This window comes from Centrocercus urophasianus, unplaced genomic scaffold, assembly GCF_019232065.1.
Source record: "Centrocercus urophasianus isolate 14NV4802_14NV808 unplaced genomic scaffold, USGS_Curo_1.0 seq_11, whole genome shotgun sequence".
Taxonomy (NCBI): domain Eukaryota; kingdom Metazoa; phylum Chordata; class Aves; order Galliformes; family Phasianidae; genus Centrocercus; species Centrocercus urophasianus.
In genome coordinates, this window is record NW_024884253.1 from 26,644,631 (window position 1) to 26,671,563 (window position 26,933).

Genomic DNA, 26,933 nt, shown 5'->3' on the forward strand with positions numbered 1-26,933 from the left:
TTACTATCTAGAAAGGAAAGAACAGTACTTTCCCTCTAGACTTTACTAGCTAGGAAGAGTTACTATTCTGGATCCCCAGAATATCTTATGCTACATACCAGCAAACCCTCATCTGAAATTAAAGGGATGCAGAAGATAAGCTGTGGGATCTGGCAGGGAGTAGGACAAGAGCACTGAGAAAGAAGTTTGAAAACAAAAGCGAAGAGTGAAACAAAATTGATGAGGGGTGGGGAGGTCACCGAGGAGGTGGCAAGGGTACATTTCTGTGCCTGGCACTCCTGAGGGGATGGCTAGCAAACACTCCCACCTGACAGCAGTTTGTGTGCCTTTCTGCTTGGCCAAGATCTCATTTATTATTTTAACAAATTATTTGAATTTCTTCTGTACTTCTTCTTTGTGGAGTTCTTCCTGCATTGGTTTTCATGTTTATTTTCTTAAAGAAGAAAAAAATGTGCAGACTGCCTGAATATTCTAAGAAGAAAAGCCAGCAGTTTATGTAAGTTTGTTCTCAGTGCACAGAAAGTTGCTTCCAAAAGAAAATGCTGAATTTTGGCTTTAGGCTTTCCTGGGAACACAGATGAACTGTTGTGTATTTTTTCTCTTTGTAGATTTTGTAGGTGTTTTTATTTCCTCTCCATTCTTTTAATATATTTTTGGCTACTTATCTAGCATCACGCGTAACTTTGATATTTATCTTTGCACCGAGTAATTTACAATGAAGATATTTACATGAAGACATGCAAGGTTTTCTGAATGTTTTCTTTACCAGTAGACAGAATAGGAAGCTAAAAGTCATCTGTTTTCCATTCCGTATCTGTTTTGCAGTGCATATTGAAAGACATATGCTGTTGCATGTGTGATGAGGCTAATTCTGACTTTGCGTTAATGGAGTTGTGCGGTGAGCGTGCATTTTGATTAATTAAATGAGAAATTATGAATTTAGATTTACAGTGGTCTCTTAACTGCTTTCTCAAAGCTGACTTCTTGCTCAAAGATCTGTGAAACCCCTCTAGCCCCAGGTCCATCCCAGCCTGCTGTTTCTTCTGTCCTCATTTGGTTTTCTGAGCCTCCTGATGGCACTCCCAGTACCTTTGTAGCAGAGTTGTGTGGGAATTGAGTAGCTATAATGGTGATTTTCTCTTTTCTTGGGTGGGTGGGTTCAGCCTTAACTGCACAGCCATTGTAGCTTGTCCAAGTCTGGGATATTGCTGAGGTGGGCTGTGACCAACCACATGGTCATTTTGGCTATCTACATCTGAGCCTCACTGATTGGCATTTAAGGACTTATTTTTAATGGGCATGTTAAACATGGGCCAAATTTAATTTTAGTGTTGTCATTTAAAGTCATTTCTGTTACAAATGATTTGCTGGCAAATGGGACCTTGGGTCTGCTGTAATTTGGGACTCATCCAGAATTCCATTCCTCTAAACACAACTGATCCAGCTGATTGTTCAGCTGTGCACAGTGCTGCTCAGTGTGTTAATGGAAATAAGTCATTCTGGCCACAATGAGTGCAACAGCTAAAAACCCAATACGTTAATAACAAAACATGTCTGCTATCACCTCCTTTAAAAAAACCTGAAATTTTGGTGTGGATAGCTGTTACTTTCATACATTCCAAGTGGAATCTGCTTTAAACAAATGCATATCTCAGGGATTTCCATGGGTATTTTTAGTGCAGAGTATAGTGTCACTACTCAGTATATGAAAAAATTACAAAAATTGTTTTTAAATAGTAATGAAAGTGAGCAAAGAAATCTAATTTAGCCTAAAAGAAAATGAACAAAGCTTAGAATAAACCCCATTATGACAAAACATATCATAGTTAATACATGTGTTGCACATGTGTAGTGGAAGTGTCTACCATGAGCTTATGTCCCATGTAGATTCCTGACGTCCTGTCTTTTCTTTTTACTTTTTTCCTTGACTTGTAGTTTCTGAAGTCCCTGAAGATTCCAGGGGCAAAATGCTTAAAGAGCTCTTTAATGTGTGCAGCAATGCTCTGATGGTGTGAGACATATTTTAAGCACGATAACAATTGAAACATAATGCTATACACAGTGGAGAGGGTTTGCAGAAGAGGCAAAGTGGAGATTTTGCGGCTTACGGTGGAGAGTCTTTGGTATAATTGCTTCAAAAATTAGATTAGGGTGTACATCATCTGAAATGCTTTTTCAGTAGTGTTGTAAATTTAATGGCAAGGTTTTGTTGAAATGAGCTCTTGTGGTCTGCAAGCAAGAGAATCAATCAGTCTGTGCCTTTTCATTTTTTTTTATATCCTTGGTAAGGATGCAATTAAGTTCAGTAAGAAAGGTCACAGTGTGGGGTACACATTAACCTTACACTAACCCTGTATATGATACTGCTACTGAGAATGAGTTAATAAAGGTACCAGTTGGAGCTGTACGTTTGTTCTCTCTTTTCTTCTTATCTGTGTACACACTCACTCTTCTAATTACATCTATGGGCATTACAGCAGTAGATACCTAGAACATTTGCAGTGCTGCTAATTAGGCTGTGAGCTGGAGTGTAGTGGGAGAGACTGCTGAATTAAGAAAATGCTTAAACTCATTTGTTGAAGTTAATGTTTATGCAAGGATATGTTAGTGAGACAAGACTCCTTCATTTCCAAACTCTGCTGATGTTTAAAACAGCAGCTGCAAAAAGTGGAAGTGGGTTTAATTCCAAAGTGCAGTAGGATTATACGCATTAGCTCCAGATGAGAGAAATTACATTTCTTATTGAGGAAACTGGACAACTTCTTAGAGAGTGAAGAGAATGTGGTCTTTCTAACCTTTCTGATTAAGGTATGGGGAGAAAACCCCATTTGCAATTTTAACTGTAAAAAAAAATAGTGCAGTATAACATTAAGAAGAGTGATGCAGTTTCAGGTAAACGTTGGAAAAACATAGTAATCAACAATTCTTATATGCAGCACCTCTTCTCCAAAGATTAGGAGTATTTCAGGAGAAGTTATCAAATTTTACCTTTAAAGGCATTTCTACTCCTTCATGAAAGGACATTTGTTGATACACAAGATTGCAGAGTTTCTAATAAATACATTGAATGATGGGCAGTGAAAATGAGAAATATTAAACTTATTTTTCAAATTATGAGATAGAGCACAGAAAAGGGGATTTAGAAAATCATACAGTATGTATTATTTTAAAGCAAATTTTGAACAAGGTGACAAAGTCATGGAACAAAAGGAAAATGAGATTAAGAAGTAGTTAACAAGTGTATTGCACCAAGAGTAGCTGTTTCATCTTCTTCAGTTCTGTTGCTGAGGAAAGGCAACAGGTGTAATCCATTTCAACATTGATACAAAACTTGAATACAGCACCCCAATGGAGAATTATCAGTGTGGTAAGAGATCCATGAAATAAATTTTCGATAGGTAGGAAATTGATTAGAGAAAAGGTGGCAATGTTTCTGTTGAATCTTGGAGTCATTCAGATTGGAAAAAACCTTTAAGATCATCAAGTCCAAACACTGCGAGCACTGCTCAGCAATCATCAAAGCACTGGTGCAGTATCAATGCTCCAGGTGCAATGCACAGCACTGTATGGGCTGTTGTGGGGAAAGTGAGCTCCATCCCAGTCAGGCCCAGTCCCCTTCAGCTTAAGCCAGCTGTGCTGGTGCCAAATAGACACCTCAGCAGCGGTACCAGAGGCTGCCAAGGGGAGGCTGCTAATGCTGTTTCTCAAAGGAGATGAAACATATTGAGGATCTTCCCTTCATTGGCATAGATAAGAAGCAGTGCGCTTACGGATTAGCAGATGACTCAAAGATAAGAATAACTAGTGTTTCAAAAGAGGGTCATAACAGCATAAAAGAGGGAAGTTTTTCTGCCCAGACGGTGTAATAGACTTGGGATGAAATGTAATGCTGTAAAGTGCAAGGTCATTGTGTATACACGCGTTCATTGGGGAATAACCATCTTAATTTAGCTTGAGAACTAAAACCTCATCAGTTGAAAACCATGCAAAAGTAAATGCAGCTATATTAGGTCATCCAAGACCAAGGTCCTGCATCTTAAGCCTAGGATTCTGTCTAAGATCAAGTATGCTGCTGCTGTTAAAAAGATAACTGGAGCAGTACTTTTATCTTATTAAACATAGAGGTATTTCTGGCAGAGATAGGAAAGTATTAACAACATATTTTAAAGTGTTGACAAAGCACTGTGAGAAAAGAATAATTTGTATCATGCACATTAAAGACAGATGGTGAGTTCTAACTGAAGATGGTTTGCAGAAGGGCTCTCAGGACGATTGGGGAAATGATGGATCATGTATTGTACCAAAAGGCACTGTGAAAGCTTGGTTTGTTCAGCTAAAAAAATGAGGGCTGAGATGCTGTTGTCTCCAAGAGACTCAATGTATAGCAGTACAGCAAACGCCAGGAAAAGAAAAGAGCTATTTAGGTTAAATTACATTGACGACATATGAGGAAGCAAATGAACAAGGAGTGAAGTGGGGCCATGAAATAGAAGGCAGTCACTGGCAATCCCCAAGGTTTGTGATCAGCGTTTCCCTAGTGCAGTGGAGATGAAAATAAAGATAATCTCTATGATGGTGTTTCTCCAGTTTATAGAAGGGATTTGGGAATTTTCTGTTCTCCTGTACTTAGTTAAGGTGCTTCTCTTGAGGAATGGGATGTCCATGTGCATGGAGTGCATGTGTGAATGTTTTAATTAAATTACTGGTTGCTTCTGCATGTTTGGAGCATTCCTCAATGGTATAATGTGTCTGCATGCTGTAGGCGGTGTAAAAGAAGATGTGTTCTTGGGCACAGGGCAGCCACACAGCAGAAAAGGGAAGCATGCGAGAGACCACAGCTTCTGCATTTCCTAAAGGAGCAGTTACCAGCCACATCTGTTTTTCCAAGCTTTTGTAGCAATATGCGGAGTCTCTTTCGCATTTTCTAATCACAGCAGCACAGCCTAAATATTGATCTGCCTGCAGAGAAATAGAAAATCTCCCTTCCTAGAGTACGCAGTTTTACTTCTTGGGAGACTGTCTGTGCTGCAAGGGAAATTTCAGCAGTTTCATAGCCTCACCAGAAGGCTGAGGTAGGAAGGGACATTTGGAGCCATCCAGACAAACTTCTGCCCAAGCGAGGACACCCAGAGCAGACTGCCTAGGCCATAGCCAGCCTGCTTGTTAGAGTCAACAAGAAGAAAAATTCCACCAACTGTGGAACTTCCTGTGGAAATGGTTTGAAGTCACGCAGGTGAACATTAGATGGGATGGCATCTGGCACCTACAGGAAAGCTTGGAGTTGGAGTGAGGATGAGCAACTCAGAAGATGCAGGAGATGATAGAGAGCCAAGTCTTGGTTTTGCAGTGCAGATACCATGTGCCATGCTGACATGGTTCCTTCCAAAAGGCAGGCTTAATTCAGTTCTCTGGACAAGTTAACTTTGGTCATCAGTCATACTGGAGGTGAGTACTGTGCTGACAACAGAGCTGCATATTTAGCTGTGTTGTCAGTGCTCTGACCAAAGAATGGCTTTGTGCTGTTTTCATACTGATGCTGGGGAGGATCTCAGATATATGAAATTGAGAGCATGGGTATGAAAGGAGGATGTGGTGGATTGCTTATGTGGCCTCAGGGTTGTTCTGCAGTCCTACCAGCAGACCAGGGCCATGCTTGAAGCACTCAGATCAGGGCTGATGCCCATTTTCCCTCCATATCAGCCACTGTTCGTCTTGTTACTGTGTGTAGTCCTTTGAGGTTTGTGCTGATCTGTGGATTTTAGAAGAAAGCATGTGTCATGATTTCTGTTCTCCTTAACCTTGAGAAAAAAAAACAAAAAAACCCCCAAAAAAACAGAACTTAAGATTCAAAAGGAAATCCAGCAATTTGTTTTGTCCATTCATATGTTAATGCTCATGTTTCTTTAACTGGCAAGCAAGGGAAGAATAGGGATGACAATTTATTCCACTTCAAGCATGCAAAGCTTTCTTTTTGGATCAGCCATAACAATGGTTATCATTACTTGGGTTCTATCCTATCCATAAGCAGCAAAAGCATCTGGTTCTTTTTTTTCCCTTTTAAGATTATTCTCACCCAGTTTCCTTGCTTACATTGTTTACCCCAACATGACTATTTATTCCAAATATATTAAACACATTAATTAAGATTTCATGGCTGAAGCAGGTGTAATAGGTATTTTTAGGAAGGCATTGGATGTATTTCACTGTTGCTTTTCAAAGAATTTTACATGCTGATGTACTCTGCTTTGAGAGTGAAATGATGTCTTTTGTGTCAGACATGCAGCATGGCAAGCCAACAAATGTGAGAATCAAGAATGACTCAATGCCACAAACAAGAATGTGCAATTTTCTTGTTTCACTCTTTCATCTAGTTCTGTTTTATACCAACAGAAATGGCACATCTTCCACCTGTGCATGAGTACAGCTTCCACATTTCTGCAGTACATAGGAAAAGCTTAATCAGGGCTTTCCCTTAAGGGACAGAGGAAACCATGACACTGTCAACCAAATCATCACTTCCCTGAAATAAATCTGCTTTACAGCTCAGCTGAGCGGGAGTTAGGCTCACAGGCAGGTATCTGCAGTTTTATTTTTCGTGGTACAAAGACCTATGAACGTGTGCTGTAACTATGCACTTCACTGTATAATTTTCTGGTTAATGATGCCTTAAAATTGTAGAGCAATTGTATTAATTTTTATATGGCAGCATGGTGAGAGTTCAAGAGCACTACTTAACCAGTATTGAACTTCAACGTACACTGAGGTTCATGGATTTATTCACTTAGTATCTCTTGATATTAGCACAAATGATAATCACAGGGATAAAATGAAAGTGTTCTTCTCAGGGAATAAAATAACTACTTGTTCTTAAGAAAAGCAGGAAGAGATTCAGTTTAGTGTGCTCAAATGTGAGAGATGGAAGTGATGATGGCCCTCCAAAATCTATTACATGAGATGAAGAAGATCTGTCCCCAAATTCTCATGTTACTGTAATTATAATGTAGCATGAAAAATATTCTTTTTGTTTCAGGAGCAAGGAAATACATATTTTTACAATCATATCAGTCTATTTTATTATTTTGATCTGATTACAGTCAGCATTATGATTCTGTTCGATATTTAGATACTACTACTTGGTCCTCTGCTTTTAACACTTCTCTCTGATTGATGAAAGTTGCTTTGCCATAATGTGGAACTTCTTAATGGTATCAACAAAGAAATGTTCATTCCCACATAGTTAAAATATAAATCTGCAGCCATTCTTATCCATGTGGTGGGGGAAGGATCTAAGAAGATTACATTACATAAAATTGACTTCTGATCTTCATGTAAAGTGAAATCTGTTTCTAATCTCATTTGAGATAAGAATTCATAATGACCATCTGCATGAAAATTTTACCCATAGTAATTTATTTAAGAAGAAATCTGGCTTAAAGTCTCAGCTTTTTTTTTTTCTTTTTTTCTTTCTTTTTTTTTATTCCTTGAATAAAATTTCCTAGTCTGGCATCTCAAGGAAGAGCATCTGCTGCAAAGATGTATTTGGAAGCTGTAAGTTAAGACACTTTACCTTTTTAAACAAGCTTTTCCATTGTGCTGCCTCTTAGAGCCACTGAAGTTTCCAGCCGCTGTGAACAAGCTCTGCACTGAAGACACCATTCTGGTTTGGGCTGACTTCATTAAGATTAGATAAAATCCCACTTCACTCCCTAATATGAATGTCTTTGTTCATCTTTTTCCCTAAAAATCATTGTCTGACATTGTGATTTCCTTTCATTAGAAAGAAATTTTGAATATTCCTTCTATTAAAAATTGGCACGTCTCATATTTCAGCCTATTAAAAAGAAATTTATTTACAACAATCAGGGGGCTAATAATATTTAGAAGGTCCAGTCTGCTCTACATTTTTTCATCACCTTTGACAACTTGTTTAGAAATCCTGTGTTTGCAAGTTCAAACTCGGGTTTTCAGTATGTCTCAGTGAATGTGTTCATTGGGATTTACAAAAACTTCATACTTCAGCTGTATTCTATCCCCACAGGAATTTTTTCTCCAACACACATTCAAATAATTATCCTTTATTTACATTAATAGTTACGCAGATATTCAGAATTCACATTACATTAAATAATGTGCTTAGGTTAATGTAATATATTGACACTAATATAAATTCAAATGTAAAATGTTAATTTAATGTACTTGAATATTCTCACAACAGTCTTACAGCAGGCTAAGGATGCTATAGGGGCATCAGAGGAACACGTGTTCCCGAAACTCCTTGACCTGCTTCATTGCAAAAAAAGCAGTTACAAGCCAAACAAGGATGTGAAAATACCTTTCACAGCTGTGACAACACAACATATGTTACTACTTTGTGTGAATACGAGTGGAGATGATTTAAACTCTGCTTTTGGCTGATTATTCTTATGGGGTCTTTTCTTTGATAATGAAGATGCCGTTGGCAAAACCTATTCAGAAAGGACAGAGTGGGTATTCCTGCAGAGACTGCCGGGTAGATTGGGATGCTTCTGGCATACAGATATTTGTAACAGATGTTTCCAATTAACTGCGATAATGCTGGAAAAAGAATAAATGAAGTTTCTCCAGGATCTTCTAGATGAATACTGATGCAATGCAGTTCTGCTCAGGCTGGAAGGTTTTAATGTACTGATGCTTGGGGCAGGGGTTGAAAAATCAAAGAGAAAAGATTTGGGTCAAAAGCTGATGCCCTTCCTGTGGAAGCAAGTTCAGAAGAGACCTTCTACCTTCAGTTCACTGCCTGTCCTGGCTTGCTCTGTCCCCATCCTGGGGACAGTGCCAGTGCCACCACTTGTCCACAGAACCCTGGGGTTGCACCACTGAATAGAATTTGAAGTGCGAAACACAATAAGGTTTGTGATTTCAAGTTATCTGCAGTGCTTTCCCCATTCATTTTAACCACTTTCTAGCTATCAGGGCAGAGAGAGCAAGGCTGGGGTCACCTGAAACAGTTTTCTGCTCGTTCCAAGTAATGCTTGTGCAGTGTGGATGAAGAATGAGTGTATGTTCATGTTGTACAGATCCAGCGATGAATGGAAGATCAGTGCTGGTGGTGCTTTGGGTTTGGGCAGAAGGGAGTTAGAGCTGCTGGAGAGGGGAAGAACAAGGATGCAACTGCAGCAAGGTGGGAGCTAAAGAAAGGAATGGGAACACGGAGAAGGAGTGGTGAGTGGTGAGACACAACTAACAGGAAGACTTATCCCTACTGATCTGTTAACTGAAAGCGCAAAACAACTGTTACACTGGATGATAGATGGCTACTTCATCTGGAAATGTAACTTTAGCTACTTGTCTGCATCTTAGGTATCAGGGTTCTACACTTGTGAGATAACTGCCCTTCACTGAGTTTATTTTCTTGCTGTCCTCTGAAGTTTGGAAAGAAAATAAGAGAGAAAGATTAATTTTCTGGACTTGATTAGCCATTTATCATGGAACAGAATTCTATATGAATGGGACTGTGAGCAGTGATGTTTCCCATTGAAGAAACAGGGATTGGTGGGCCAAGGGAAGCCTGCCAAGCTGCTGTTCCTAAGCAGACTTATGTGAACAGAGATTTTGGCTTTGGCTCACTGTGACTTCTGGTGTCTCATATAGAGAGGATGCTGACAGAGACACTAAGCATCTGCCTTTAAAAGTGATAGTAAAGGAGAATTCTTATTTTGTCTTTTCGCTCCCCAGGCAATGAAAAAGGAGAAAAACTGTGATGAAATCCATTAGAAACCATGAGGAGGGCAGTGAACTCAGCAAGATGAATTTGAGTATCATTGAACTATTTACACAAAACCACCTTTGGTGCCACGATAGCTGACAGCTCCAGAGCTGTCAGAGGGTCACCTCTGTCCCTGTGCCCATCTGTGGTGGAAGGCAGGAGTTGTGCAGCCAGGCTGAGCAGAGGTGTAGGCATGTAGGGCTTTGTAACATCTGCATCCCCACCCAGGCTTCGTGACTCCTATCCATCTGTCCTATCAACCTACTTTGGTGTGGGAGAGATGGCCTAGTGACACCCGTATAGTTCCCATGAGTTTAATGCAAATACTGAACAGGATTTTCAGGATTTGGTTAGGTGTGGGGGTTTTATAGGCAGGCTAATGTGATCCTCTGTGATGTGCAGTTACATGTTCTGGGAAAGCTTGATTCTTTAAACAAATTTCATCATTGTTTGCTGTTTTGTCCAGTGTATTTCATGCAGTGCAGGGTCTGGAAGTGGAGAGCAGACTTCAGCTAATCTTGTGGTGCATTAGCAACTTAGTGGCCTCACCTTGAGTACTGTGTGCTGTTTTGGGTACCACAGTACAAAAAGGACATAAAACTGTTAGAAACTGTCCAAAGGAAGGCTACAAAGGTGGTGAAGGTTCTAGAGGGCAAGGCATACGAGGGGTGGCTGAGGTCTCATGCTTTGCTCAGTGCAGAGCAGAAGAGGTGAGGGGAAGCCTTATGGCGGCTGCAGCTCCTCACGGGGAGCGGAGGGGCAGCAACAGGGCCTGAGGCAACAGCACAGGGCTGTGTCAGAGGAGGGGAAAGGTGGGGGGTTAGGAGAAGGTGGTGGGCATGGATCAGACACCCCAGGGTAGTGGTCATGGCACTGAGCTGGAGTTCAAGGAGCATTTTTACAGTTCTGTTAGATATAGGGTCTGATTTATAGGTGGTTCTGTGTGGAGCTAGGAGCTGGACCCAGTGATCCTTACATGTCCCTTCCAGCTCAGGATTTTCTATGATTCTCTGTAAAACTGACAGAAACCACATTTAAGGAGTGAAAAATTCATGCAGTCCACATGGCCTTGCAGAGTTTCTTAAGTGTCTTGCTCAGTTTGCTGATGGAATGGTTTAAAGGGTTATTTTCTAAAAACAGAGATGTACAGACATCTTAGGTTGTTCTTCTTGTGCAGGTGCTGGTCAGAGCAGTGATGCTGTGTGCTGTCTGTCTGTCTGTCCATCTGCACTGTCTGCCAGCTCCCATGCACAGGCGTCCTGGGAGGAAAGCAGGACAGAACATTTATGAACAGATATAAGAAGGGAGAAATTGGCGCTGTTGTTTGTTTTATTTTAGTTTTTGCACTTTTTTGGGCTATTTTTTTAATGACCATAACACAGGTCAAACTCTTGCAGTATTGCTACTATTTCATGCCACTGCCACATGAGGCAGTGCACAGGAAGGCAGCTTGCTCTGCTTTGTCCTCTGGATGCTTTGGAGTATGCTGTAGACAGCCTTGGTTGCATAAAGAAGTGTTAAGAATAATTAGCCAACCTTTTACGTGTCTTTGGTGTGGATTAAGGCTGTTCATCTTGTTTTTTCCTGCTTTTTAAAACAGTTTTCTCTTTTGAACAATAATCAAAGAGACTAAAAGCTATGAGCTGGTGATATTCTATTCCATTTTTCCTGAAATGAGTCTTCCAAAATTAAACGTTATCTCAATTCACTGTGGTTAAATCAAAGTTTATACAGATGGATTCTCTGCTTTGCCTTGCCTTCCCTTCCTCACTCTCCATTTCCCTCTGTCTTTGTACCTGGTTGATGCCCTCTTTTATGAACAAACAAATTCCACAGAGACCTTTAGTACTGATTCAGTACTTAAATAAGCTTCCATTAGTTCTTGCAGAGCAGTAGATCTGGTGAGGGACTTGTATACTTTCTGTTGATACTTTCTATACAGAGATTTTAATTTTCGTATTTTTTAATGAATAATAAATTTGTTGAATGGAAACATTTTTATCAGTTATGCTTTTGCTGAGTATGATGCCATTACCTCTGGCAACAACACTGGGATAATTCTGACAGGATCAGGACTCAGGAATACAAGTTACCTCTGGGAGACAGGTTCCTGCTGGTAATGAAGCTATGACACAGGTATTCTTTCTCTATCACAACTAGTCAACATATGACAGAAAGATATCATCCTTTATCTCTTTTTAGCATTTAGAATCTCAAATCCTTGATTGATACCTAGATTTATATTTTCTGGTGGCTGTTTTGCCAGTTACCATGGTATCACTTCCATTTCCAAAACCTCTGTCTGCTATAGTCCTCTGTACTCTAGCCAATTATTTGGTGCACTTTAATTTGACATTTAAAAGTAAATATATGATTCCCTTGTGCATTTATGGCTTAACAATTTCATTTAGATGTTCAGATCTTGTCCATATAGTGAAATAATTTAGGAGTATTTCTCCTGGTTAGCTATGACAATATTAGATAATGGATTTGCGCTGTTTTTAACGAAATCTATAAAGATCTGAATGTCAAGAGTCTGAAAGAGCTTTGTCAGGAAATGAAATTAAAGAGTGGAAAATAGGAAAAGTGAGAGGATGCAGAAGAGGATTAACAACAACAACAACAACAAAAAAAAAAAAAAAAAAAAAAAGAAGAAGAAGAAAGGAAAAAAAAAAGAAAATTGGTGGTCATCGCTACTGCTGAATAAAGTGGTTTAGAGTGCCCCTGTAGAGTTAGGCCTTATAAATGGGGTACATTTGAAGATTAAGAGGAGTGGAAAATGAAGTATCAGTGATGCAAAATTTTTCTTCATTTTTAATAAAAATGAACAAGCTGCAAGGAAAAATAAAAGGCAAGCTGAAGGAGGCTCATTTGTAGCCATCCGTGTCCTAATGAATAGCACTGGGAAACCATCTATACCATAGCAGGCTGAATTAGTTAAATCTTTGTAGTGCCTTGACTTGACTTCTGGAAGAAGGGGCTTGTGACATAGTCCCATATTAAAATCCACACAGCCATAAGTCTTTATGCAGTTTGTGTAAGTGATATCTTCACCTGACGTAGTTGTGAGCCTTCGGTGGAGTATCTGACCATAGACCCAAATGGTGTGTGTCAAATAACACAACTCAATGAGATTAGTTCAGTGTGAAGTCCATCCCTCTTCAGCAAGAGCACAGTCCAGGGCATGTGTGTCTTCATCCTCATGGTTTTCATCAACAGCAAACTCCAAATTTAGCTAAGATTCCTAATCTAGTGGGTAGCAACCTTGCCCATTGTAGGGGAGTTGGAACTAGATCATCTTCAAGGTCCCTTTCAACCCAAACCATTCTGTGATTCTATTATCTCTAGGGCTCAGGTTCTGTTAGCACCTGTTGCAAGCTAGGCACATCTTTGTAGGAAAATATGGTGTAACACCAATTTAGAGAAGTAACTTACAATTGTAACTTTTACCTCTTTGGGCAGAGATGTTCATAATTTTCTTAAGGATGTTTGCACTATATTTGTAAAGAATGAATTTGATACCATAGTATTAGAATGTTTATACCTGGATTTTGGCATACGTTATTGGAGAGGGGAACTCCTGCTTTGTGCTTTCTGAAAACTGTATGTTGTAGCCCTCTGTCTCTTAGTTGCATATTTCAAGTGTGTGTGTGTGCGTGTGCTGTAAAAGACTGTGATCAAATCATATTTTAATGCCCCTTATTGTCCCAGCAAAAGCATGCATGTTTTCACAGAGAAGTTCCTCTATGAAACTTTCTAGAGTTCCTTAATAAATTCCTCCACTGAATGACTAATCTCTTGTTGCCTAGAGTGCCTTCAGCAATATCTTTGTGCTGTTATCTTTGTGTTTTTATTGAACAGCTTCATGTTTTGAAAGCTAAGTGTGTGTGAGATAAAGATGAGAAGGATTCTGATCTTCAGTGGATGGTGTACATCCAAAAATACAAGAAAATGAGGGATTTGTATCAATGAAAATGAGGTTTCCTGCAGTTGAAAATAACTGTGAGATTAGTCAGAAAGTATTAATTTTATATAATGACTGGGTCTTCACATGCCATAGATATGGTGAAAGAAGACCATAAAGCCTTTAAAAAATTACAGCCAAAAAGGATCACAAAGATCCAGGGAGAAGAATCTAAAAAGTGAAAATTGATAAACTGTCACGTATGTAAATTTACATGTATGTAAATGATAAATATTGGTATGTTATCTTACCAACATAAATGCTATGCATTTCTATTTAAATAACTAGATTTATCTACACTAAAAACAACGTGAGCCCTTCGCAAACTAGATCTGCACACAACTGAATTGGTAGAGGTGGAATGAGGTGGCACAGGCAGTCTGTAGCACTCTCTTCTGCTCCAGACTCAGCTTTCCAAGAGAAGTAACTGTCACGAATGTTCTCAGCTGCCTCTATGCCAAAGCACACCGCATCGTACAGACTTGGTGACAGGCAGCCTGTTGACGTTCTGTTGTGGTTCCCAAATGTTGCACAGTAAAGGAGGAAAATGCTGTGAAAGTAATGCCAAGGACTGCTGATTTGTGTAGACTAGAAACTTAGGAGAAACAGAAAATGGAGGGGAGATAAAGCTGACTTACAAGATATTGCTCTTGATTATTTTAGTTGAAGTAGTTTAGCTTGCCATTAGCAACAAGCATTTCCTAATGTGCTTTAGCATTAAGCATCATATCCTTTAATATTTATTGAATTGTGTCTGTAGGCTGGCAGTTCTTTGCTTTGGGGCATCTTTTTGACTCTAAACAACTGCCTCAGCACTTTGTTGTAAAAGATAAAACTGTATGGGTTTTTTGAAATTACATACATAGTTCTGCAGTGCGGAGAGAGATCTCATCTGAGATCCATCAGCTGTGATACTCATCTGGAATCTAAGTGTGTGTGCTACTGTGAAATACATACTAGATATTTATGATGTTCTGTCAAAGAGCATCTCACTTTGTTCATTGCCATAGTCATCTGGCTCTGCTGGTACCAAGCAATCTTGATCTTCCTTGAGTCCATTTGGCAAGATGCTAAGGCAAATACTTAATCTCATTAACAGATCAAAGGAAAAGGCTTTTCTTAAGAAGTATTATTAAATAATAAAATTAGAAGAGGTGGTTGCTCATTTACAACTTTCTTTTCTCAGCTGAATTTTGATTACAAGGTGCACAGGGGCTGTTAGTGTCTACTGGCACCACCGCTCAGCTTTCCTGAACAAAGATGCTGGAGTTTTGTCCTCGGCAAAATGCTTTCAAACAATCAAGTTGCTTTTAGGAAATGTTCCAAAACGTCCACTTAGAAATGTCTCATGGTACAAATTCACATGCAGTAACTTGGAAGTAGCTGGCATACCTGTGACCAGCCCTGGCCAGTTCCCCCTAAATGTAACAGCAGGGAGCCCATGGAAGCTGGTCCTGCAGTGCTGCAAGCTGATGGCTCTCAGGATGATCTGATGGGGCCTGCTAAAAGGGTGAGGGGGGCCGTGAGGGATTGCCAGCAAGGCATCAATTAGCACTAATTGCATGGGAAATCATTGTAATGCTGCAGTGGTTCATCCAGGAGCTGGAATGAGTTGGTGTTTGTGCTGAACCTGGAGGACTGTGTGTCTCTTGCTGTTTGTTACTAGAAGAAAACTCATGTACTGCTGTGATCAGTGGCACTATTTTGGGACCTGAATTATAATTAACGTAAAGAAATGTGCAACAGCCATCGTGTACCCTCTAGCTCAGCATGGGAAACTTTGAGTTAAACTGCAAAATTCCAGTTGGTTACAGCAGGGATCATCACCAGCAGGGCAAAATAACTTTTCATTTTCTGATGGGAGGAACAACAAACTTAGTTATGTGAAATGTATGAAATGTATGAAATGCACACACAGCAGTCTGTCTTTTAAGAGGAAATAGATATGGGCATATCAGTCTAAAAGGTTTGCTTTTTCAAAGTGCTGCCACCTTTCTTTCACACCGACAGCTGCAAACATCTGTGGGACCCGTTTTCTCAGTGCAGTTGCTTGGTGAGGTGAGGATTTGCCTTTTCCATGGTGAGCACAGCAGCCTTGTATGCAGAGGGTAACTGGCCAGCCTGGCCTGGAGCTGCAGGGTAACAGAGCCCTGCAGGGACGCAGCATCACATGGCTACAAATGGATGCTGGACAGGGCTGGACTTTGGGCTGCCAGCCACTGGGTTGCAGCCCTGTTGGAGCACTGCTGGATCCCCGTGCTGCCGGGTTGCCATCCTGCCACCTCACTTCTGGGCTCACTTCTGGGCTCCAAGTGGCAGCCAAGGCTTGGAGTCCCGGGGTAACTCCTCCTCTCGGAAAGCAAAGCTTGGGATGCTTTGCTCACGCAGCCACCCACGGTCCAAACAAAAATGTGCGAGGCGAGGCAGGAAGCCTCCACCTCCCCTCCCACCGCCGGCACGCGCTGACAGCGTTGCACTCCTCTTCACACTGCTGGTCCGGAGCACATCGCGTTTTTCCCCCTTCGCTTCTCATCGGACCAAGCAAGAAGAAAAATAAAGGAAAGAAGAAGGGGGGAAAGTGCACGGCTGTGCATTAGAACGTCTTTGTGGCCGCGTCACCAGCCACGCACAGGGACTGTTTTTTGCAGGGCTGCAGTGCACTGGCAGTGCCAAGGTGAGGTCCGTGCCTTGTGTGCAGAGTTGCAAGGGCACGAGGAGGGGGCTGCTGGGCTGGGAGAGCTGGGCTGCTGACATCTCATCTGGCGGGAGGAGGAAGGTAAGGCTTTGTCCCTACAGGAGCACAGCGTGCCTGCTGCTGTTTGGGTGTGAGTTGCAGCATGTGCAGTGTGGTGGGGGGAGAAGTTTGCAGTCTGCTTGGCTCTGCAGGAGAGCAGCATTAGCACAAGCAGTGTGCTGCAGCTGGGGGTGTTTTGTGATCACCACCATCGGTGAGAAAATCAGACTGCATTCCAATCACAGTCTCACACTTTCTTTCTTACTTTCTAAGCCAAAAGCAACTATGCATATGCAATATTAAATGGGTTTTGCTAATAGAAATACATTACCATACAGCCACTGGGCAAGGTAGATATTTCATCCTGTTACCACAGACAGCTCCTCACCGCTGCAGGTACTGTGGGCTGTGCTGTGCCATGGGAAAACATGAATGTTTGTTCTGCACACCTCAGCAGAAAGAGACACGTGGGGGGTTTTGCAGTCGCTTTGGAATTACTGAGAACATGAAGACTGTGCTAAATAGATTTTATGCTGCTGTGCTGCTATTTCCCCTGTGTCCTTACCGCTTCAGTGATGTTTTTAGTGATCTGGGAATTTTTAATTAGTGTTATTTTTCTGTTTTTAAAGTGAAGATGCTTTTTGTAGGAGCAACTCCCCAGGTCTTTTTGCTGCTATTTGTCTCTTGCAGTTGTTAACTGTGTTTCTGGGAATTTGTATAGCTGTGAATCATAGAATCATTAAGGTTGGAAAAGACCATATGATCATCCAGTCTAGCTGTCCACCCATCCCCGCCATACTCACAAACCATGTCCTTCAGTGCTACATATACACATTTCACAAATACCCCCAGGGACAGTGACTCTGGGCAGCCCATTCCAAAAGTGAGCATGGCCATGGCTGTGACCACCAGCAGCTGCTGCCCAGGTGGATGTGCCTGCAGGAAGGGACACGAGCACTGCATGTCCCTAACACAGCTCTGCACTTGCAGCACTTTCAGACAGCATTTGAGAGATTGTGTGTTTTTTTGGTATATTTTTTTAGGGGGAACAGAGAGGGAGAGTGCTGTTGGTGTGCCGCAGGGCTTTGCTCTTTGCAAAAAGTAGAACCAGAATAATTGAATCATAGAATCATTTCAGTTGGAAGGGACCTTTAAAGGTCATCTAGTCCACCTCCCCTTCAATGAACATGGATGCCTACAGTTAGATGAGCTGCTCAGAGCCTGGTCCAGCCTGGCCTTGAATGTGTCCAGGGATGGGGTATCCACCACCTCTCTGGGCAACCTGTTTCAGTGCTTCACTACTTTTATTGTAAAATACTTCCCTTATATCCAATCTAAGTCACCCTCCTTTTAGTTTGAAACCAATTTCCTTTGTCCTATCACAGCAGACCCTTCTGAAAAGTCCGTCCCCTTCTTTCTTATAGCTCCCCTTTAGACACTTGAAAGACCATTATTACATCTCCTAGAGGTGTTTGGTTGCAGTTCAGACCCATACTCCAAAGGGTGCTTTACTACAGGCTCTTGTATCTGGAAATGAATATGTACTTGGAGAATTACAGTTCTAATTGTTAATCAGCATTGGTTGTTTATTAGCATGAGTACACTGGCTTAGGCAGGTATAGAGCTTTACTTTCACTGCTGTGCCTTCATTAGCAAACAGCTACATCATCGCTTTTGCTGATAGTTGGGAAAAGTGGAGCAACTATGTCTCCCACACAGAGCACTGTCCTGTCTAAAGTTTATTTGCTGAGGCTGCATGCCTCAGTTAAACAGCAACTGTTCCAGCCCATTTCCTCCCAAGTACGCAGCACTAAGGCAGAGTCCATTTAAAATAGGCAGCTCTTCCTTGCATACTCAACTTTCATCTACTGTATATGTTCCTGTAAACAAGAAGATGCAGCAGTTTGTGGTGAGTGTGAGCATAGGCACAGCTATGCAGTAACTCCTCATCCTGAGTGTCTCCACTTTTTGGCAGCCCAGGAGCCTTTGCTCCTTGCCAGGCAGCCGACACACAGACCTGCTGGGAGGTAAGCAGTGTGCCTGCTGAGGCTTGGGAATTTGAAGCTTTTCTTTCTCATTTTGCATTGCTACTGAGTTCCCAAGTGAGGAATTACTTCATGCTGCATCTGTTCTGCTTTCAGAAGGAAAATTAACTGTTTGTTGTGTAGATGATAATGCACTCTATATGACACTGAAGTTCACTGCCATGCACACTTTTTTCACCCTGTTGGCTTCAGGCAGCCCCTTCAGGGTTGTTGGTACACCTTTTGTTCATCGATCTCTGAACAGCAGCAACTGCAGTACTTTGTTCAGCTTGTGTTGAATTGACAGAAGGGAGTCAGCTTTGTCTTCTGACAACGTTGTGCCCTTCCCTGACCAGCTGCAGCATCACCTTTTCTTCTCAACTCTGTACTCACTTCTGCTCCAGGTTTCCTTCTCTCTCCAGAAGTGCTGTCCCCTGACTTTTTTCTGCTCCGTTCAGAGAGAATTCATCTGCCTTTCATGCCACCACACACAAAAGCAGCAGGACATTGCACCCTTGCTTGTTGGCAGCCCATGCTCTGGGTGCTCTCTGCCCACAAACTGGTGGCCAGGCAGCCTTCTTGCCTCCTGTCCCAGCACCTACACACACATCATGATTCAGCCCATGTCATGCACTGCGTGAGTAATAGAGGATCTCTTTGAAGTAAGGTGACTAGAGAATGTGTAGCTGTGCTGATTTGGGGTCTTATAAGGCATGCTTTCATGCAGTGCTAGTCAGATGACACAGCCTGCATGCGTATTACATGCATATTACAATCCGGTGATTATGGCATGGAATAGCTGTGCAGCTTCTTGCCCTAATCTGCTTGTGTAGAATCATCTGTTTCTGCTTCAGAGTAGGTACAGGAGGAAATACCACAGACAGCCCTGTCACTGGGAAAGCGCATCATTTGAATGTGCAGTGTAAATATTTTAACTAACCAAATGTAAACACTGATTCTCTTTCAGTATGGGAAAGGACCGATGCAGTAAAAAATGAGCTGGCATAAAAGTGACCCTGTATGGAGAAGATAGAAAATTGCATTTGCACATTATGGTAATCAAAATAGTTCTTAATGAATTGCTTAGTGTGAAATGAATTACAAATACAAATGTGCCTGACACGAGATGATTGGAAGTTGCTGCTGCTTGAACTTGAGAGGGAAGGACTTTGTGATTCATGGGGATCTGAGGTCACGGGAGTGCTGATGTGTGTTACAGGGAGGCTGAAGACTGAAGGAGAGCCTAAACAAGTATGGGCTGCCTATCTCCTTGTCTCTGGATCTGCTGTTTTTACTGTGCCAGTACTGTAAATTCAGAAGTTTCCACAGGTTTGAAAGATGGTAGGAGCAGCAAAGATAGTAGACACAGTAAGAAGTGCCTTATTTCATTCACACGTCTGTTGTGTGGGTGGATTCAAAGGAAAGCAGAGGAATTGCTCATTTGTTCTGCCTACACTGGGTTCTTAGCTCTTGAGGATAGGGCTTTAAGGATGGCTGTTCTGTTCATATCACAGAGGTGGTTGTAAGCATTTGTGAGATGCCAGCATCGTTGAAGATCATGCCATGGAGAAACTGAAGGACAGCAGGAAAAGGACCTACAAATGCTTAGTACTATCGCCTGAATGTGAAGGCTGTAGTGCATAAAATAAGCAGTCCTGTGGCCTTCTATCTTTCTCATTGACAAGGTGGTTAACTGATATTTGATAGAAACCAGGTGTGGGGTTTACTTCCAGTGCTGAGTAAGGTCCAGAAAAATACTGCTATAGCAGAGATTACAGAATCCTCCAGATACCACTCAGCTTTATAATGCAGTAAATGTTGAGAAGTAGAGACCATACAAAGTAAAAATGTTCCTCAAACTTCTAAGCAGAACTGTCTGGAGGTGATTAATTTGGCTCTGTGTTCTAGCGAGTGGATTGTGAATACCAGAAAAGGATGAAATGACAGAAAGGATTTGACTAGACTTCATCACTCATGCAAAATTAATTAGATACTATTCCTATAGGCACAGGTCCATGTATCCATGTGTCCAAGCAAGCGAGTAAACTTTTGTTAGCTTTGTTTTTGTTTTTGTAGCTTAAGGATATTTTTATTTTTGCTTATGTTGAAAAAAAAAAAAAAGATCTATTCACCTGCCTTGTGTTTGCTGCTACTTTCCTCTAACAGCTGGAAACTTACGTTTGCACATAGGCCTAAAAATGTCATTCCCTAGGTAAAAAAACAGTATTGATTTTTGTTGATCTCCTTGTTAGGGAAGGAGAGATGGAAATAGTAGGAATAAACAAAAGGGAAGAGTAGTCCCCCATGGTAAATGCTTGCAGTTGCAGCACAGATTAATCATGCACTGTGTAGCCAAACAGTCATCGCCTGCCATTGCTACTGCAGGCCAGCTGTAGCCAAAGCAGCAAATCTGTTAAAAGTTATCTATCTAAACAAAGTAGAAGCCAAACACCTTGAGCCATCAGTGAAGAGAATACGACAGTATTATTTTCAGCATAGACCATTTTTTTGTGTGGATGCAAATTGTTTTGTGTAGATGAGAATAATTTTGAGATTACCTTTGAATGAAATTTCTGTTGCTGGTAAATCAGTCATTTTATGCAATAACCTGTTACGACTGTTCTCTCGAATGCAGATCATCCAAATGTTCTTTACCTCCCAGACAAATGTATTAATTTTCATGGGAAAGTATAAATACATTCAGAAGAAAGCACTCCTTTTTTCCCTATTGGGAATGGAAAGCTCATAAAATCATACATTTTTGTTAGAAAAATAAAAAAGAAATAAGAAAAACGTGCTCATTTTAGCACATGAGAAAAGGTAGGAGCGGATTAGTTTGTTGTAGAGAATTCATGGCATTGCACTTCTGGAAGAAAGTAGCACTATTTGAAGAAGGACTTTAGATCATTGAAAAGAGAATTCAAGAGGAGGGAGCAAAAGTGCAGCTGAAAAATCTTTGGAATGACACTGTAAACTTCAGGGAGAAAGGGAATTAGATAAAAGAATCTGTGAGAATGGAAATAGCAATGCGAAGGGGAACAGATTGTGCTGGTGAGATCTTTTGGCCTGAGTTTAAGAAGAATTCAGAATATGATCTGCATTCTGTGTCTTTGTTTGGGAAGGGGGAATGGACCTTTCTCCATTTATGGTAAACTGGACTGTTATTGGCTGTTCAAACATTTTAAAATCTGCTTCAAACAGATTATTTATTGCAATGTTAAAGTATAGAAGACTGTCAGGTCAAAAGAAAAAGAGGAGCTGGAATCAGTCCCAAAAAGTGCATGGAAGTGTAATTTATGTCCCCCTTCCAAACCAGAAACTCTGTAAGTGAGAAGAGCACTGCACTCATCCAGTTCAGCTCACTCACTCAGACATGAGATTTTTTCAGGAAGCCTTTCTGGACATAGATGTAAATTGCAAGGTTCGGGCCTGCAAGGGGAGCTTGGATGCCCCCATGAAAACCAGGGTTGAGTAAGGAGCATATTTTGAGTCTGGAGGTGCCACTTGAGGCTAGCTCCCAGGCACATAATGACCGTGGCATCCCAGGCATCCCTGGCACACACCTGGAGCTGCCTTAGGCATGACAGCATTCCTGCAGCAGGTGGCTGGGCTGTGCTGCAGCTCCTGTGCCTGCAGCTGCTTCAGAAGCTGCTTTTTGACTGTGGTGCTGAGCAGTCTCCAGCCTTTGCCTGCTTTGCCATTTCTGTGGATCACCGGATCTTCAAATCTGCATGTGACCTATTCTAGGTGAACAGCAATAACTTTCAGTGCTAGGTAACTGTGAGACAGATTTATACATATGTTGCCATAGGCTGTCAGTAGCCATAGACAAGCCACTGTCCTCAGGCTAAATTAGTTTCTTTGCTCTGTTCTTGTGGTGCAGCCAATTCCATTTCAGAGTATGTCAATTAAGTAGAATATGCTCTAATAATATTTTACATTTACACAGCACATCTCATCTCATAGTACTTTATAAATCACGTATTTTCAACATCACTGACCTTTTGCAGTCCCTTGAGTGCAGAAGAGCAACCATTTTACAACAGCAATGCAAACCATCTGAATTTTTTTTCTCTGTAATTCTGAAGTGACACATTAATTATAGAATAAATTATATGTTCTATAAGCTACAGCTCCAGTTTTTGAAGATCCTCATTCTTTATCAGGAGGGTGGTGAGACCCTGGAACAGGTTGCCCAGTGAGCTTGTGGATGCCCCCTCCGTGGAAGCATTCAAATCCAGGCTGGATGGGGCTTTGAGCAACCTGGTCTGGAGGGAGGTGTCCCTGCCTATAGCAGGGGGTTGGAACTAGGTGATCTTAAAGGTCCCTTCCAACTGAAACCATTCTGCGATTCTCTGATTCTCATCAAGATAAGGGACATGACCCTACATTTTGTGTACAGCATGAACAAACAGCTAATCCATCTTCCCAAGACTAGGCCCTTGGAAACAATTCAGTCTTGCCTCTAAATGAACATAGAAGCATCAGTACCAGTACCTTGACTTTAATTTTATCTGTAAATTGTCACCTTTTGCTGTAAGATTACATCTGCCAAAAATGCTATAGTCTGTACTCCTTCTCAGCTATTGAGGATCCTCTCATCTCACTGTGAAAGGTATACAAAGTTGATATGCTAGAAAGCCCATTAAGTCCCAACTGAGTGGTTCTTGTGTAACTCATCTTTCAGGGTACTGAGGTCAAGAAAGCAAGCATGGCTATGTGTTGGGCCAGCATGTGCAGAGGACAGATGAGTGAGGCCAGAGAACAAGAAGGAGGATAAAGATGATGATAACAGCAATGTTCCTTGCATTCAGTGTCCCTTGCCATAAATGTTCAGAGGGTAATCCAAAGCTTGCTGAGATTGGTGTGTGTCTGTTTTTGTGGCACTAGAGCTGTGGGGACTGGTGGAGGCCTCTGAGTGAGTGCGGAGGTCCTTATTCTGCTGGAGCATCCTTCCTGGGATGTGCCAGTGCTCAGCTTGTGTGCAGGGCTCCCTCGGTGAGAGCACTTTTCCTCCATTGACTTTCAGAAAAAGCTCCCGGGGAGCTGCTTTCCTTGTTGTTAAAGAAGTCAAAAGGTAGATGCACAACCTGTCCTGTCACAGTATTTGCCAAACCAGCAGTTCTGGAGGTTAATTTGGGCCTTATTTAATTCATTGTTTTAAACAGGAAAACAGCAACATTTCTGTTCTAGTTGTTCAGTTCAACAAATGGATTTCAAAACCACATTTAACGTGAATGTCGTGGATGGTAACTCAGTTAATAGTACATTAAAAGAATCTTTAGGTTTTCAGTGTATTGTTTTGTCATTTATCTCTTTTCATGGCTTGTCTGGGTTTAATGCAGTTTATCCCATTTAGGAGCATTACTGAGACAAACTCCATTAAAGCAGGCATTATTATAGTCCTTGTTTTGATTAGCACTCAAGGCCACTAGAAAATGATGCTTAAAAAGAAATCCATGTTTCTTGTGATCATTAGCACTGTGATCACCACCAACTCCTATGCAGTTTAAGTCTGTGTTGTTTTTTTTTCTACTTTAAATCCCAGAACTGACTGTGAATGCCTTTGTTGTGGTCTGTGACATTTGAACTGGAACATTTATCTCAGAAATAAGTTTGTGCGCTTTCAATGCTAACACTTGTAAGAAATCAGATCTTCATATGTAAGTCTTGTGGTTAAACACTTATCATTACTAGCTAGTGTTTTGCAAAGCTACCTTACTGGGTCTGTTTTACTTCGTTTTACTTCATGGTAAGGCTTTCCAGGCATTCAAGTACATACATATTCTCTGACAACTCCCTGACTTAAAAAAGAAGTTTGGACCATTTGTACCAAGCTAGCAAGTAAGACCATTTCAGTCCCAGGCTGGTACAGGCAATTAAAATAATTTTCTCACATCATGTTTAAAGCGCTGACATGTAATCCTAGACAGAGCCTCTCTCAGCACCTCTTTCCAACACTTTTCTGCACTCAAAGGATGAGCAGCTGCTATTAAATGCTAATGCTTTTCGAGGGTGAATGCCTGTTTTAGGATGTGTTATTAACTCTGTGCAGATGGGTGCATTTTCCAACCTATTGCACAGGGCTGATGTCACTTGCTGTTTTCTTTACAGGTTTTAGTACTGTTAAGCAAAAAGAAAAACATCAGTGGGAAAGCCAGTGAGTCTGAAGTGTCTTCTTGGCCTTGGTGGGAATCCATAATTAAATGCTTCAGCCATAGGAAACAGACCTCAAACCTTACAGGTGTGTGGAGTTGTCTGTCAGGACATAATGCTGCTCAGGACAGTTTATCAGCTCGTTTTACCACTATTGCTGATTTTATGTATTGCAGATGAACACTGGTGTACCTGAAAAGAGGCACTTAGCCTAGTCTTCATCTTTTATTTTTAAAGACCAAAGTAGCCCTGTCTTTTCATTGACTTGCCAGCTGCAGTGTGAATATTCAACTGTAACCCGAGGTCCTTTGAGCCTCAGAGCAGGCTGAATGCCTACTTTCACATGCTTATTTCTATATAGAGATAAAAATTGCTTTTTTTTTTTAATTCTAAGTCCTCCAGAGGTGAAAGATGGCACAAAAGAGCATGCCATGTGGAGCTTCCAGAAATGTGTCCTGGCTTACCTCCCTACCCACATTACCACTGATGGGCTGTAGCCATGCTCCTCCTGCCCCTTTTCCAGCCTTGCAGTGGCCCTGACTGTAGAGTAACCATAGAGCAACTTAGCTCAGGAACCTTTTCTGTTTCAGAGACATGGCCTTCTGGGGCTAGCCTTGGCACACAGTGAGTCATCTCACATGCCCCTGAGGTGGCACGAACCAAGGGATGGTGCACATCAGGGGCAAGTGACTTGGAGTGCCTTCATTCAGCGACACAATCATTTAGTTATTCAGGTTTTAAAAGGAAAGGAGTTAAATTTCATAGAAAATGTTAATTTTTATTTCACTGCTTCTCCATTCTTTCTACCAACATAAACCCACTGAGTACAGAAACCCTTTTTGCCCTTTTATCATAATGCAGCCTGAGTCACTTTATCTTTTCTTCTTTGGTTTGGGAGTTTCTTGATGAATTCTGCTCAGTAGGGCTCCCAGTCCTGCTCTGTTCGTACCATTTGTTTTGTCTGGCCTTGCACAGATAGGTAACTAACACCATAGTTAAAATACCATCAAGTTCATGCTCTTTACCAGTAGTTCTACATTAAGGATGAACTTCAGGGTGGATAGCACTGGATTTAGTACTCATCTGGGCTCCACATGAACTCGCTGTTCTTATTTTTATTCGGATAGTTGCCACAGATAAGCTAAAAGGCATTTCACAATACCTAAACAACAAAAGATAACCAGATCACTGGAAGATGGTATCATAATAAAATCCATTTTAAAATGTTTTCATCCTCATTTGTGAATTCCTGATAAACCAGAATAAATTCCTGCAGTTTATGATTTCTCCTAATTTAGTGAATCTGTATGCCATTTTAACTATGAATGAGGCTTTACAAAACCACAGGGACACGATCTTTGCCCTAAAGAGATTGTAGCTGAAATTAGACACAACATATAACCGCAATAATGGCTTCAATAGGCAAAGCAGGATTACACCAAACAAAAGTGATTTATATTGTGCATAATTGTATACATTATATGCTTGTAATAATGCTATTGTTTGGAAAAGACCTGTTTATCACCCCTCAACATGGCGTTTATTAACCAAGCTCTGGAATAAAGTCATCATTAGTCTTCGTTGCTTTAAAACGGAAAACCTTAGATGCTACTAATTAATTATTCCTTTCCTAAGGGCAGCTATAATGGAGAGCTGGATTTGAGTCTTTAGTGACATATTTGACTTTGTAGGCCCCCATGGACCTTTGCTCCACTTCTGGCCTTTTTCTCTAGGCTACTGATGTCGACTTTACCTTCAGTGTTTTCCTACACGATGAAAGTAGGGCCTCTTGGAGGCTCCAGCAGGACTTCCATGCTTTCTTTACCCTTCATTGTGGGTACGCAGTAGAAAAATCATAGAATCAGAGGATAGTTTGGGTTGGAAATATCTTGAATATTGTGTAATCCAAGGGCAGGGTTGGCACCCACTGGATTAGGCTGCCCATCCAGCGTGGCCTTGAATGCCTCCAGGGATGGGGCAGCCATAGCTTCTCTGGGCAACCTGTTCCAGTGCTTCGGCATCCTCAAGTTAAATAATTTCTTCCTAATATCTAACTCAAACCTAGCCTCTTTTAGTTTAAAATTGTTACTCCTTGTCCTGTCACAATGCATAAAGAGTCCTTCTCCATCTTTCCTGTGGGCCTCTTTCTCTTCTCCAGGCTGAACAAACCCAACTCCCTCAGCCTTTCTTCATAGGAGAGGTGCTCCAGCCCTCTGATTATTCTTGAGGCCTCCTGTGGACTCGCTTTGACAGCTCCATGTCCTTCTTGTGCTGGGAATCTGAGAGTTGAATGCAGGATTCCAGATGGGG

At 41.3% G+C, this 26,933-nt stretch overlaps 1 protein-coding gene across 5 annotated transcripts in view; it reads left to right on the forward strand.

Annotated features, from left to right (window-relative positions):
• PAG1 (phosphoprotein membrane anchor with glycosphingolipid microdomains 1) overlaps nucleotides 1–26,933 on the forward strand; it is a 106,525-nt gene that overhangs the window by 42,271 nt on the left and 37,321 nt on the right. The window contains exon 1 of one of the 5 annotated variants that reach the window (XM_042839897.1): nucleotides 16,259–16,485. The exons of the other annotated variants lie outside the window; for them this stretch is intronic. The gene's annotated coding sequence lies outside the window, so the exon portion shown is untranslated. Of the gene's footprint in view, nucleotides 1–16,258; nucleotides 16,486–26,933 lie in introns of those variants that run through there. 5 annotated transcript variants of the gene reach the window in all.